General features: G+C 42.1%; 1 long non-coding RNA gene across 1 annotated transcript in view; it reads left to right on the top strand.

Moving 5' to 3' along the window:
* The first annotated feature begins 5,446 nt into the window (after positions 1–5,446).
* The window catches only part of LOC121527519, a 32,926-nt gene continuing 22,144 nt past the window's right edge, over positions 5,447–16,228 (top strand). The window contains exon 1 of the long non-coding RNA XR_005993422.1: positions 5,447–5,529. This is a non-coding gene — a long non-coding RNA (uncharacterized LOC121527519). The remainder of the gene's footprint in view (positions 5,530–16,228) is intronic.

The raw sequence follows: 16,228 nt of genomic DNA, 5'->3' as shown, positions 1-16,228 counted from the left end.
GAAGACACATGTAATCTATTAACCCCGCCCCCTTAGGTCAGGGTTATATACATGAGATTACTGTTCTTCTTCCATGTGGTTCATGCCACCATGCAGACGGTCTGATAGCACAACTATAGACTGTTAAACACAGGTTAGCATCACTGCTCTACAGACAGACAGACAGTAGCTGGCCATCCTTAGTGCTGCTGCACCTATAGAAGCACGCTAGTCACATGACCACATCACAAACATACCAGCATGGTGGCTGTCCTTTGTTGCTAACAACTATGGTGTGCTATTTGGCAAAAATGGAGAGAAAAGGCCCCAACATTACCAGCTTCACCAACATTACCAGCTTCACCAACATTACCAGCTTCACCAACATTCCATCCTCTGCCTTTAATGACGTCATCCTTTCAAGTCTTTATAGAGATTATGTCAACAAAGCTTATAATCATTCCATCCATTCCTTTGAGGATGATGTCATCTTTACATGTCTGTAAAACATTCCATCCTTGCCTTTGACGATGATGTCATCTGTACATGTCTATAAAACATTCCATCCTTTCCTTTGAGGATGATGTCATCTGTACATGTCTATAAAACATTCCATCCTTTCCTTTGAGGATGATGTCATCTGTACATGTCTATAAAACATTCCATCCTTTCCTTTGAGGATGATGTCATCGGTACATGTCTGTAAAACATTCCATCCTTTCCTTTGAGGATGATGTCATCTGTACATGTCTATAAAACATCCCATCCTTGCCTTTGAGGATGATGTCATCTGTACATGTCAATAAAACATTCCATCCTTGCCTTTGAGGATGATGTCATCTGTACATGTCTATAAAACATTCCATCCTTTCCTTTGAGGATGATGTCATCTGTACATGTCTATAAAACATTCCATCCTTGCCTTTGAGGATGATGTCATCTGTACATGTCTATAAAACATTCCATCCTTTCCTTTGAGGATGATGTCATCTTTACATGTCTATAAAACATTCCATCCTTTCCTTTGAGGATGATGTCATCTGTACATGTCTATAAAACATTCCATCCTTTCCTTTGAGGATGATGTCATCTGTACATGTCTATAAAACATTCCATCCTTGCCTTTGAGGATGATGTCATCTGTACATGTCTATAAAACATTCCATCCTTTCCTTTGAGGATGATGTCATCTGTACATGTCTATAAAACATTCCATCCTTGCCTTTGAGGATGATGTCATCTGTACATGTCTATAAAACATTCCATCCTTTCCTTTGAGGATGATGTCATCTGTACATGTCTATAAAACATTCCATCCTTTCCTTTGAGGATGATGTCATCTGTACATGTCTATAAAACATTCCATCCTTGCCTTTGAGGATGATGTCATCTGTACATGTCTATAAAACATTCCATCCTTTCCTTTGAGGATGATGTCATCTGTACATGTCTATAAAACATTCCATCCTTTCCTTTGAGGATGATGTCATCTGTACATGTCTATAAAACATTCCATCCTTGCCTTTGAGGATGATGTCATCTGTACATGTCTATAAAACATTCCATCCTTTCCTTTGAGGATGATGTCATCTTTACATGTCTATAAAACATTCCATCCTTTCCTTTGAGGATGATGTCATCTGTACATGTCTATAAAACATTCCATCCTTTCCTTTGAGGATGATGTCATCTTTACATGTCTATAAAAAATTCCATCCTTTCCTTTGAGGATGATGTCATCTGTACATGTCTATAAAACATTCCATCCTTTCCTTTGAGGATGATGTCATCTGTACATGTCTATAAAACATTCCATCCTTTCCTTTGAGGATGATGTCATCTGTACATGTCTATAAAACATTCCATCCTTTCCTTTGAGGATGATGTCATCTGTACATGTCTATAAAACATTCCATCCTTTCCTTTGAGGATGATGTCATCGGTACATGTCTGTAAAACATTCCATCCTTTCCTTTGAGGATGATGTCATCTGTACATGTCTATAAAACATCCCATCCTTGCCTTTGAGGATGATGTCATCTGTACATGTCAATAAAACATTCCATCCTTGCCTTTGAGGATGATGTCATCTGTACATGTCTATAAAACATTCCATCCTTTCCTTTGAGGATGATGTCATCTGTACATGTCTATAAAACATTCCATCCTTGCCTTTGAGGATGATGTCATCTGTACATGTCTATAAAACATTCCATCCTTTCCTTTGAGGATGATGTCATCTTTACATGTCTATAAAACATTCCATCCTTTCCTTTGAGGATGATGTCATCTGTACATGTCTATAAAACATTCCATCCTTTCCTTTGAGGATGATGTCATCTGTACATGTCTATAAAACATTCCATCCTTGCCTTTGAGGATGATGTCATCTGTACATGTCTATAAAACATTCCATCCTTTCCTTTGAGGATGATGTCATCTGTACATGTCTATAAAACATTCCATCCTTGCCTTTGAGGATGATGTCATCTGTACATGTCTATAAAACATTCCATCCTTTCCTTTGAGGATGATGTCATCTGTACATGTCTATAAAACATTCCATCCTTTCCTTTGAGGATGATGTCATCTGTACATGTCTATAAAACATTCCATCCTTGCCTTTGAGGATGATGTCATCTGTACATGTCTATAAAACATTCCATCCTTTCCTTTGAGGATGATGTCATCTGTACATGTCTATAAAACATTCCATCCTTTCCTTTGAGGATGATGTCATCTGTACATGTCTATAAAACATTCCATCCTTGCCTTTGAGGATGATGTCATCTGTACATGTCTATAAAACATTCCATCCTTTCCTTTGAGGATGATGTCATCTTTACATGTCTATAAAACATTCCATCCTTTCCTTTGAGGATGATGTCATCTGTACATGTCTATAAAACATTCCATCCTTTCCTTTGAGGATGATGTCATCTTTACATGTCTATAAAAAATTCCATCCTTTCCTTTGAGGATGATGTCATCTGTACATGTCTATAAAACATTCCATCCTTTCCTTTGAGGATGATGTCATCTGTACATGTCTATAAAACATTCCATCCTTTCCTTTGAGGATGATGTCATCTGTACATGTCTATAAAACATTCCATCCTTGCCTTTGAGGATGATGTCATCTGTACATGTCTATAAAACATTCCATCCTTTCCTTTGAGGATGATGTCATCTGTACATGTCTATAAAACATTCCATCCTTTCCTTTGAGGATGATGTCATCTGTACATGTCTATAAAACATTCCATCCTTGCCTTTGAGGATGATGTCATCTGTACATGTCTATAAAACATTCCATCCTTTCCTTTGAGGATGATGTCATCTTTACATGTCTATAAAACATTCCATCCTTGCCTTTGAGGATGATGTCATCTGTACATGTCTATAAAACATTCCATCCTTTCCTTTGAGGATGATGTCATCTGTACATGTCTATAAAACATTCCATCCTTTCCTTTGAGGATGATGTCATCTGTACATGTCTATAAAACATTCCATCCTTGCCTTTGAGGATGATGTCATCTGTACATGTCTATAAAACATTCCATCCTTTCCTTTGAGGATGATGTCATCTTTACATGTCTATAAAACATTCCATCCTTTCCTTTGAGGATGATGTCATCTGTACATGTCTATAAAACATTCCATCCTTTCCTTTGAGGATGATGTCATCTTTACATGTCTATAAAAATTCCATCCTTTCCTTTGAGGATGATGTCATCTGTACATGTCTATAAAACATTCCATCCTTTCCTTTGAGGATGATGTCATCTGTACATGTCTATAACATTCCATCCTTTCCTTTGAGGATGATGTCATCTGTACATGTCTATAAAACATTCCATCCTTGCCTTTGAGGATGATGTCATCTGTACATGTCTATAAAACATTCCATCCTTTCCTTTGAGGATGATGTCATCTGTACATGTCTATAAAACATTCCATCCTTTCCTTTGAGGATGATGTCATCTGTACATGTCTATAAAACATTCCATCCTTGCCTTTGAGGATGATGTCATCTGTACATGTCTATAAAACATTCCATCCTTTCCTTTGAGGATGATGTCATCTTTACATGTCTATAAAACATTCCATCCTTTCCTTTGAGGATGATGTCATCTGTACATGTCTATAAAACATTCCATCCTTTCCTTTGAGGATGATGTCATCTTTACATGTCTATAAAACATTCCATCCTTTCCTCTGAGGATGATGTCATCTGTACATGTCTATAAAACATTCCATCCTTTCCTTTGAGGATGATGTCATCTTTACATGTCTATAAAACATTCCATTCTTTCCTTTGAGGATGATGTCATCTGTACATGTCTATAAAACATTCCATCCTTTCCTTTGAGGATGATGTCATCTTTACATGTCTATAAAACATTCCATCCTTTCCTCTGAGGATGATGTCATCTGTACATGTCTATAAAACATTCCATCCTTTCCTCTGAGGATGATGTCATCTGTACATGTCTATAAAACATTCCATCCTTGCCTTTTACACGCATGCTTTTCCATAGCCTCAGCTGTCGCTCCAGTCTAACCAGTACACTTCTGTTACTGATGTAATAGTTAATGTTTGAGACAAAATAAGGGAGAAAAGCTGTTAAAGGGGCACTCCTAACCTCTTAGCTGTTGGCAAACAAGGCAAAGCGAGTCATTTTGCACATGCACTCCTGCAGATCTTCTCATGTGTATCAGTTTAAAGTCAACATTTTAAAATATAAGCCAATAAAAAGGGTCTGGGCTTTGATTCATTGATCACCACTGTTCATCAAACACCAGTTAGACTGAAGGTTGTGATTCTAAGGGAGCTGCAGAAGAAACAAAGAGGCCAAGCGTGGGTTAGGACAGAATCAGGATAGGTGGACGGGAGAAAGAGGAAGGAGAGTGTGGATAATGGGAGGGAGGGAGGGAAAGACAGGATGGAGATGAAAGAGAAAGGAGAGGTGGAGGAAAGGATGGAATAATTTTTCTGTCAGTTTGAGGCACAGAGAAGACGACAAATCAACACAAACACACCAACATATGTAGAACGGCGCGCTGAGGAGCGTGTGAGCCAACATAAAGTCAGACATATGTTGGTGAGATGGATGTTTACCTTCCAGCTCCGCCCACATCCTCCTCTGTTTCCACCATCTCTCATAATTCAGTATTCAGACTCCAGACCCAGCTCAGGTCTGTTTCAGATCTGACTCCAGTCAGCCAATCAGATTATTCCGATCAGTACAGCGAGCACCAGCAGATTACACAGACCCAGACCTCCACTGATCCTTCTCTCCATGTTGTCGGTAAAGGGTTAACACAGATTTGCCTCATTAAAAACTGTCCCATGATCTGGCCCTGGTTCTCCTCCTCACCCGGGCTGTCTGTGTGCTTTCTATGTTGGTAATCCTTTTAGCCACAGGTAGAGCACCTGTGCTACACCCCCACACTGATCTCTGATGTTTGTGTGTCCACAGGTGAAACACAACGGACTCATCCAGGACATGGACCACCCCACAGCAGGACGCATCACTGTCCCAGGTTAGTAGCACTGAGAGAGCCAGCTGTTAGCTGACATTAGCATGAGTGTGGGTCACTCAGATGTCCAACCTCTGCAGCCTCACTCGGCCTTCAGAGCCTTCAGAGCCCTGGTTCTAGCGTACGCCCATCCATCCTCTCTGGAGCTCTCTGAGCACGGCTAGTATCCCTACATGCTAGTGAGAACAAATGAGGGCCAGTTAGTCAATGGCTAAGAGGCTAGCAGCATCTCTTTAACAGCTTTTCTCCCTCATGGTGTCATAAACTGACTGTATTTAATGAAAGATGATGCTGGTGGAGCCTGAGATCGGACAGAGTATCAGAGTAAGCCAACATACGAAAACAGCTGCTAACTGACCGACCAAAATAACCAAATATTAAGACACGCCCCGAAATTTGATGTCAAAATGGCACTAAACACGCTGCAGACGTGATTCTTGAAGACACTGCCCCCTAGCTTTTGGGAGAATATCAGTTTGCGGTGAAGAGGAAGCCGGCGCTAAGGTATAAATGCACCAGACGTCTCTGCATCATCAGTCCGCATCAGTTTTTGTCTGTGTGGCCGTCCGCGTGGAAAGCATAACCGAGCCTTAGGAGGGAAATAATCTTTTTAACACTCAATTAACAACATTTTTTAAAAAGGTGCAAGCACAGGGAAACAAAGTTTGAAGAATATGAATGTATCTGTGGCTGTCATAACCCTGCATCAGTGGATACAGAGTTAACAGCACCGTTTTAATAATACTCAGTCAGCTGGAGGCTGATCAGAGACACTTCAGTGATAGCCTGTTTCAACAGATTTAACAGAGCTTCATGCAAAAAATATGAAATAAAATAGTGCAACTACTGAGAACTGTCAGAATCCTCAACACTGTGTTCCTTTAGCTGAGTCCTGAATACAGAGCTAACACAGCACTGTTAGAACCAGAGGTGTGGACTCAAGTCACGCAACTTGGACTCGATTCAGACTTGAGTTCACACTCATTTTCAGTGAGTGTGTTGAGTAAAATGTGCCCCCATTCAAAGTATTCAGCTAATGCAGTGGCACTCAACCCGCGGCTCTAAAGCCACATGTGGCTCTTTAGGGACCAGTTGCTGCTCTTTTAAGACTTACTTTAAAAAATCCTCCCGAAATCCTCTATAAATCTAAGTCCACACAAAGAGGACAGACTTTAACTTCCAACCTCAAATGAAAACTTGTATATTATTACTGTTGGATGCGCGCTGGATGGAGGAACGTGTGTAAAAGAGCGCAGAGGAAGTCCGCTGGTGGCGCGTCTTTACTAAGTTCATTCATAGAGGTGTGCTGTCTTGTGTTCACAGTGGAGCCTCTAATGCTCTGGTTTTAACACGTTTCTTCAGTCACTTCCTGCCGATGCTCTCCCATGCTCGTATTTGATGATGACTTTTACACTGGCATCATCATCAACGAGCCAAACACACACGGATCACATTTTGAAGTGATGTAAAACTGAGTCAAACTCGTCCAAACGAGGGTCATTTGATCTTAAACGTACTAATGATAAATCCTGTCAAAGGGCAGAAACAGAAAAATGAAAGCAGCAACGGTCTGTGAGGGGGCGCTGCAGGTGTGAGGCAGGGCTGGCTTTAGCCAGTTAGAGGCCCAGGGCAAAGACCACTATGAGGACCCTCCCCCTTTAGCTAAAAGCGATAATAATGAGAGGAGAAAAATAGCAAGCATAACGTTAACAGAGTCACAGAACTACAGTAAATGTCCAAATATGAAATATTAATACCCAAACAGACTCCCATGATTCACCAGCTCTGTTTATGTTTATTCACTAGGAGGCAGTCACTGTGTTCACAGAACTGGAGCTTAACTGGTTATAACACCTCAAACCTAACGCTGACCAGTCAAACATGTTCACTTACACACACACATAAACCCTATATATCCACTCACACACCTATACACACACACACACACACCCCCCCCCCCCCACACACACACACACACCAGAGTCTCTAACTCTGAGGTTTTGGTGGACAAAGCAGCTCTGAGGTCATGCTCAGTGTCTGTTTCTGTGCTTCGTCTTCAGCTGGACCAGAGCTGAGACGCCTCTCTCACAGAGATACTGTTGGGTACTCTTTCATCACAGTGCTGCACCAGAACTGGGACAGGCTTACCTGCAACTCCATTGCTCCTGCGAGTCCTCCTCCCACACCCGTGTCTCACGTAGACGAGTGGAACTGCTGTGTTTAAGTCTGTTGTAATGCGAAATGAGCGCCTGCGTTAAAACGAGCGGCGGTCTGCTGTCTGTCTTCCCACGTCTTTGATTCGTCTGCTTAGTGTCATGTGACAGAGGTATAGTTTTGAGTTTATCTGCTGCAGCGTGGTCCAGAACCTCTCACCATGTCCAGTGCTGCAGGTAAAACTAGGTCCTCCATGATGGTGTGGGGCTTTTTTGACTGAACAATACGATGTGCCACCTGGTAAGAAGCGTGACGTGTTTGCTGTTGCTTCGAGCATGAAGAAATAAGGCACTTCTGCGTCTCAGGTCCTGAAGACGTCTTCAAAAGTACTCAACAGAGCTCACCCTGAGAACAGGGCTTTGTTTCTAAATGTCGCTTTAGTTTTGACGGCCTCGTACTTTCATGAGCCAGCACCTCGCTGCACAAAACACGCTGTGGTTTTTGTCCTCAATGTAAGAAAATCCATATTCCATGCAGTCGGGGTCGTACCTGTGCTTCGCCATGCTGGATTAGCATGAAAACAAACTTTCTCTGCTGTGAAATGCAGCTGTGAGTGTCAGTTATCATTACAGTACTTTACCGCCACCTGCTGGAAGGAGTGGGAATAGATGGCACCACTGCGTTGTTCTTTTGAAGATAGAAAGGTAAACTGGTGCTACATGAAGAGCTGGTTTGGAGCTGAAGTCCAAGAAAGATGGTCGGGATCTCTAAACAGAGCCACAGTTCTCGTCACTCTGAGCGAGGCTAGGCAGGTGAAGACCGTGCTTTTTGCTCGTTTGTGGACTACATAGATCACGTCAGCTGATAGGGCGGTCTTTAATGTGTGCCAGCACACGTTCGATCTACAGAACCAGTCCAGTCCAGGTGAAGATCCCAGACCACCTCTGTATGTGCCTGAGCTGTCAGATATCAGAGCGTTTGAGGCCTGTTTACACGCAGCCATAAGGATGACTGCTGTCTGCATGCCTTAACCAGATTTAAGTGTGAGGTGTAAACGGGGTCACACTCATCCGCTGGTTCCACTGAGAGCATGCTGTTTGTCCTTATGGTGTATTTACACCATTATCCCAGCGTCTGTGGCTCCATTCACCGCCTTAACAATATCCTTTTCTTCGCTCTCCTCTTTCCTGTTCCCTCCATCTCTGTTTAGTAAACAACACCAGTGTCTGTGTGTGTTTTCATGTGTGTGTTCTGTATGTGTGTGTGGTTGTGTGTACCTCAGAGGTTTAACTGAGCGTGAAAACGTGCAGCTTAGGACATTCATTGGCCCGTCCGTCCGCAGCATTCCTCTGTGTGTTGTTTTATAGCCAAGAAATAACTGAGAACAAACGGTAAAGAAGAGCGTTCATTAATAACGGGCTAGTCTGACGTTATATAACCATCAGGAACAATAAGAAAGTAACGGACGCCTGCACTCGGAGATTTATCAATAATCTCTTTAGTAGAAAAGCTCTGAACAGACAAACGCGCTCCAGAGTGCAGAGAGAGAGAGAGGACAACAGAAATGACACCTGAAAGATACCTGAGCTGCACGCTACAATCATACGTTCCAGTAAATCAGTACGGTCCAAATCAATACGGGCTGGTGTCGCAAATGATCCACATTAAACAGAAAAACCAGGATCAAGGCATCCCTGTTTACTTCAGTGAGGAGGTTTACCATCTAAACCTGAATCTGAAAAGCTTTGAAACGGATTTATTTATGTGAAAAAAGAAAGATTTAGACCAACGGAGGCTAGAAACAGTTGAGATTCTCTCATCCTGGTAGGATTTGTCCCTGTTTTTTGTGAGCATATTTGATTCTGTACCGTGGCGAGACATCAAACTTTAAGGAGCCGCCTTGGCGGCGCCCTTAAAGTTTTATTCTGGAGATTTATACATCTGTTTCTCCGTGGTCTCTTTTAGTAACAAAGAGGATCTGAAGAAGCCCTTCAGAGTAGTTCATTCTAGAATGATCCATGAAAACCGCTGATTCATCTTTTTTTTTAGCAAACATTAAAACTGTGAACTTCCTGTTGATTTGAAGGTCTTGGTCTAAGAGGCGTCTCTGTGGGTCCTACAAGGTTGAATGTGTGCCAAACTTCAATGTGCTGTGGAGGTGGAATTTTTCAAATGAATGTAGGGGGCGCCGCTGAGCCATGGCCACCATCAAAGTCTCTCTCAGTCACCTGGTGGATAAACCTCCAGATGAGGTCTTTTTAGCCATCCAGCCACGACCACACACAGAGTCCATCACCTGTGCCTGCCAGCTGGAACTGTTCTGCCAAGTTTCATGGCTTTGTAACTATTTACACCCCCAGATAAAACTGCTTCCTGTTTTGTGGCAAACAAAAAATGACCATGTTCACAGCGTTGGACAAAAGCCATGGCTTTCATAGGCGGGCGTGGTGAAGATCTTTGGATGCGTCTGAATAAATAAGCGTGGGATTTGGTCAAACAGGATTGTAGGTAAAAATAAAGAAGCAGAAACTTCCTGTTGCCAGCAGTTGGTGCTGCAGGTTTAAATTATGCAGCTATTTTGAATTTTGCTTGATTCTTTAAATGAAGATAAAAGTGTTGATTAGTCAAATTTATCCATTTTAACCTTTTTACTTTAGTCCAGTTTCAGTCAATAAACGGTCCTCACATTTCAGTCTGTCAGGGTGAACTCTCTGAGTGTTCCTTTGACTCCTTGGTGTAATGGTAGCCAGGGTTAGACTACTAGCTCCAACCTGGCCTCACTTAGATCAGTTTAAATGGTGAATATTTATATTTACAGACATTTATCTGACATTACTGTGTAGAAATCTGTTCTCACTTTGACATCAGAGAGGGGCGTTGTCTTGTTTGTCACAAAAGCCAAACTCTATTGACCCTTTTATTGGTTTATAAAATCAATAACAGGGTCAAACCTCCGAGGGGGTGAGACAGTGGCACCAAACCAGAAACTTTATTTAAACCCAGAAGAAGAACTTTTCCTGACAGGAAAGCCCAGCGCGCTCAACACTTCAGGACGGGTCTGAGACAGGAAGTCCATTTAGAGACGGACAGCATGAATGGATGACGAAGATGATGATGATGATGATGAAGATGAAGCTGATGATGATGATGATGATGCTGATGATGATGATGAAGCTGATGATGATGATGATGATGATGGTGATGAAGCTCATGATGGTGATGATGATGATGATGGTGATGAGAATGATGAAGATGAAGCTGATGATGATGATGATGATGATGGTGATGAAGATGATGGTGATGAAGATGAAGCTGATGATGATGATGATGATGAAGGTGATGAAGCTAATGATGGTGATGATGATGATGATGGTGATGAAGATGATGGTGATGAAGATGAAGCTGATGATGATGATGATGAAGCTAATGATGGTGATGATGATGATGATGGTGATGAAGATGATGAAGATGAAGCTGATGATGATGATGATGATGATGGTGATGATGATGATGATGGTGATGAAGATGATGGTGATGAAGATGAAGCTGATGATGATGATGAAGGTGATGAAGCTCATGATGGTAATGATGATGGTGATGATGATGGTGATGAAGATGATGGTGATGAAGATGAAGCTGATGATGATGATGATGATGATGAAGATGAAGCTGATGATGATGGTGATGAAGCTAATGATGGTGATGATGATGATGATGGTGATGAAGATGATGAAGATGAAGCTGATGATGATGATGATGATGATGGTGATGATGATGATGATGGTGATGAAGCTGATGGTGATGAAGATGAAGCTGATGATGATGATGAAGGTGATGAAGCTCATGATGGTAATGATGATGGTGATGATGATGGTGATGAAGCTGATGATGATGATGGTGATGAAGCTGATGATGATGATGGTGATGGTGATGAAGCTGATGATGATGATGGTGATGATGATGGTGATGGTGATGGTGATGAAGCTGATGAAGCTGATGATGATGATGATGGTGATGGTGATGGTGATGAAGCTGATGATGATGATGGTGATGATGATGGTGATAAAGCTGATGATGATGATGGTGATGATGATGGTGATGAAGCTGATGATGATGATGGTGATGGTGATGATGATGAAGCTGATGATGATGATGATGATGATGATGATGATGAAGAAGAGGCTGATGATGATGGTGATGAAGCTAATGATGGTGATGATGATGATGATGATGGTGATGAAGATGATGAAGATGAAGCTGATGATGATGATGATGATGATGGTGATGATGATGATGATGGTGATGAAGATGATGGTGATGAAGATGAAGCTGATGATGATGATGAAGGTGATGAAGCTCATGATGGTAATGATGATGGTGATGATGATGGTGATGAAGCTGATGATGATGATGGTGATGAAGCTGATGATGATGATGGTGATGGTGATGAAGCTGATGATGATGATGGTGATGATGATGGTGATGGTGATGGTGATGAAGCTGATGAAGCTGATGATGATGATGGTGATGGTGATGGTGATAAAGCTGATGATGGTGATGGTGATGGTGATGAAGCTGATGATGATGATGGTGATGATGATGGTGATGGTGATGGTGATAAAGCTGATGATGATGATGGTGATGATGATGGTGATGGTGATGGTGATAAAGCTGATGATGGTGATGGTGATGGTGATGAAGCTGATGATGATGATGGTGATGATGATGGTGATAAAGCTGATGATGATGATGGTGATGATGATGGTGATGAAGCTGATGATGATGATGGTGATGATGATGGTGATGAAGCTGATGATGATGATGGTGATGGTGATGATGATGAAGCTGATGATGATGATGCTGATGATGATGGTGATGGTGATGGTGATGGTGATGAAGCTGATGATGATGATGGTGATGTGATGAAGATGAAGCTGATGATGATGATGGTGATGATGATGGTGATAAAGCTGATGATGATGATGGTGATGATGATGGTGATGAAGCTGATGATGATGATGGTGATGGTGATGATGATGAAGCTGATGATGATGATGATGATGGTGATGGTGATAAAGCTGATGATGGTGATGGTGATGGTGATGAAGCTGATGATGATGATGGTGATGATGATGGTGATGGTGATGGTGATAAAGCTGATGATGATGATGGTGATGATGATGGTGATGGTGATGGTGATAAAGCTGATGATGGTGATGGTGATGGTGATGAAGCTGATGATGATGATGGTGATGATGATGGTGATAAAGCTGATGATGATGATGGTGATGATGATGGTGATGAAGCTGATGATGATGATGGTGATGATGATGGTGATGAAGCTGATGATGATGATGGTGATGGTGATGATGATGAAGCTGATGATGATGAAGCTGATGATGATGGTGATGGTGATGGTGATGGTGATGAAGCTGATGATGATGATGGTGATGTGATGAAGATGAAGCTGATGATGATGATGGTGATGATGATGGTGATAAAGCTGATGATGATGATGGTGATGATGATGGTGATGAAGCTGATGATGATGATGGTGATGATGATGGTGATAAAGCTGATGATGATGATGGTGATGATGATGGTGATGAAGCTGATGATGATGATGGTGATGATGATGGTGATGAAGCTGATGATGATGATGGTGATGATGATGGTGATGAAGCTGATGATGATGATGGTGATGATGATGGTGATGAAGCTGATGATGATGATGGTGATGATGATGGTGATAAAGCTGATGATGATGATGGTGATGATGATGGTGATGAAGCTGATGATGATGATGGTGATGGTGATGATGATGAAGCTGATGATGATGATGATGATGATGAAGAAGAGGCTGATGATGATGGTGATGAAGCTAATGATGGTGATGATGATGATGATGATGGTGATGAAGATGATGAAGATGAAGCTGATGATGATGATGATGATGGTGATGATGATGATGATGATGGTGATGAAGATGATGGTGATGAAGATGAAGCTGATGATGATGATGAAGGTGATGAAGCTCATGATGGTAATGATGATGGGTATGATGATGGTGATGAAGCTGATGATGATGATGGTGATGGTGATGAAGCTGATGATGATGATGGTGATGATGATGGTGATGGTGATGGTGATGAAGCTGATGAAGCTGATGATGATGATGGTGATGGTGATGGTGATGAAGCTGATGATGATGATGGTGATGATGATGGTGATGGTGATGGTGATGAAGCTGATGATGATGATGGTGATGATGATGGTGATGAAGCTGATGATGATGATGGTGATGGTGATGATGATGAAGCTGATGATGATGAAGCTGATGATGATGGTGATGGTGTTGTGATGAAGCTGATGATGATGATGGTGATGTGATGAAGATGAAGCTGATGATGATGATGGTGATGATGATGGTGATAAAGCTGATGATGATGATGGTGATGATGATGGTGATGAAGCTGATGATGATGATGGTGATGATGATGGTGATAAAGCTGATGATGATGATGGTGATGATGATGGTGATGAAGCTGATGATGATGATGGTGATGTGATGAAGATGAAGCTGATGATGATGATGGTGATGATGATGGTGATAAAGCTGATGATGATGATGGTGATGATGATGGTGATAAAGCTGATGATGATGATGGTGATGATGATGGTGATGTGATGAAGATGAAGCTGATGATGATGATGGTGATGGTGATGGTGATGAAGCTGATGATGATGATGGTGATGGTGATGGTGATGAAGCTGATGATGATGATGGTGATGATGATGGTGATGATGATGGTGATAAAGCTGATGATGGTGATGGTGATGGTGATGAAGCTGATGATGATGATGGTGATGGTGATGGTGATGAAGCTGATGATGATGATGGTGATGATGATGGTGATGATGATGGTGATGAAGCTGATGATGATGATGGTGATGGTGATGATGATGAAGCTGATGATGATGAAGCTGATGATGATGGTGATGGTGATGGTGATGAAGCTGATGATGATGATGGTGATGATGATGGTGATGAAGCTGATGATGATGATGGTGATGATGATGGTGATGAAGCTGATGATGATGATGGTGATGATGATGGTGATGAAGCTGATGATGATGATGGTGATGTGATGAAGATGAAGCTGATGATGATGATGGTGATGATGATGGTGATAAAGCTGATGATGATGATGGTGATGATGATGATGGTGATGTGATGAAGATGAAGCTCCCTTACATAACCTCGTTAATAACTGGAGCTGCTGCTGCTCTCTGAGTGCGGTTGGAAGGAAACTAATGGGGTGAAAATAGAAGCTCTGTTCACAAACACACCAGCTGACACAGTCATGCAGAAAACCATGATCCCGGCCGCCACACCAACATGGTCATGTGACTCTGCACGTGTGGCTCACGCACACACATGCTGTGAGAGTCCAGCTCATTAGCGCTGCTCTTTAAAGACAGATGATTGTTGTGGGTTTCCTAAAATAACTGTCCTTTGATCACCCGTTGTGATCCAGAGCACAGCTGTTGTTGAGGTGAAAAAAGTCCTGATGTATCCCGGAAGGAGTTTGAGGCTGATCCACATGTCTGAGGCGGAGCCCTGATGTACCAGAACATTTCTCATATCAGGGCTCATATCAGGACCTCGACCCAGCTAAGAACATTTGACCCTAAGACCATTTGACCTAAGACCAGTTCATGGCGAGACTGGCTCATCCTGTCAGAATGGTTACATACTTCCTGTTGACCTGGCGATTTTGGTACGCTGAATATGTGACCCAGGTTTCAGAGTCTTGGGCTGAATGTGCTGTGGAGGCTGAACCCTTGAGTTCCTCTAGGGGGCGCCATTGAGCCACGCCCACCAACAAAGTCTACATCAGTTACCTTATCAAGTTTCATGGCTGTAACTCTTTTTTGTCAGTGAGGGCTGAAATAAAGCTGGACTGATCGTACTTTCTGTATCTCGCTCTAAACGTAGATTTAAGTTTCAGTCTGAGTAGACCTGGTCTGTGAGCAGACCTGGTCTGTGAGCAGACCTGGTCTTCTCTCTGATCTTCAGAGTCAGTCTTCAGTTGAAGAAGCTCCGGGTTAAATAATCTCTCTAACTTCAAGGCTCCCTGATTCCTTCTTCAGTTAAAATGAGCTCTGAGCAATGCTAAACCAGCTAGCCTGATAATGGCAGTTTCCATGATGTGTTAGCATGAAGCTAACAAACCCATCTCTTGGAATCGTCAGTGTCTTTTGGAGGGAAAATTTCCTTGTAATGCAGAGAGCTGTTTAAACAGAGCTGGTGACCACAGCGATGTTTTCATGTGTCAGGAGATTTTAGAGAAGCGCAGACGATCACCTCCTGCTGACTCTCGTCTTTACTTCTTCCTGTGTCAAAGCAAATATAGGGCTGGAGGAGAGACGAAGATGAGGGACGCGGCGATGAAGACGTGGAGAGGTCAGAGGCTTCACCAGTGATGTCTGCATGGTTGCATCTTTTTCTCATCATCGCCTCGTTCCTCTGTGTGTCTCTAATGAG

This window comes from Cheilinus undulatus, linkage group 19 (assembly GCF_018320785.1).
Source record: "Cheilinus undulatus linkage group 19, ASM1832078v1, whole genome shotgun sequence".
In the NCBI taxonomy this organism is placed as follows: domain Eukaryota; kingdom Metazoa; phylum Chordata; class Actinopteri; order Labriformes; family Labridae; genus Cheilinus; species Cheilinus undulatus.
Note: the sequence above shows the minus strand (reverse complement) of the source record. Positions and strands in the feature narration are given on the sequence as shown.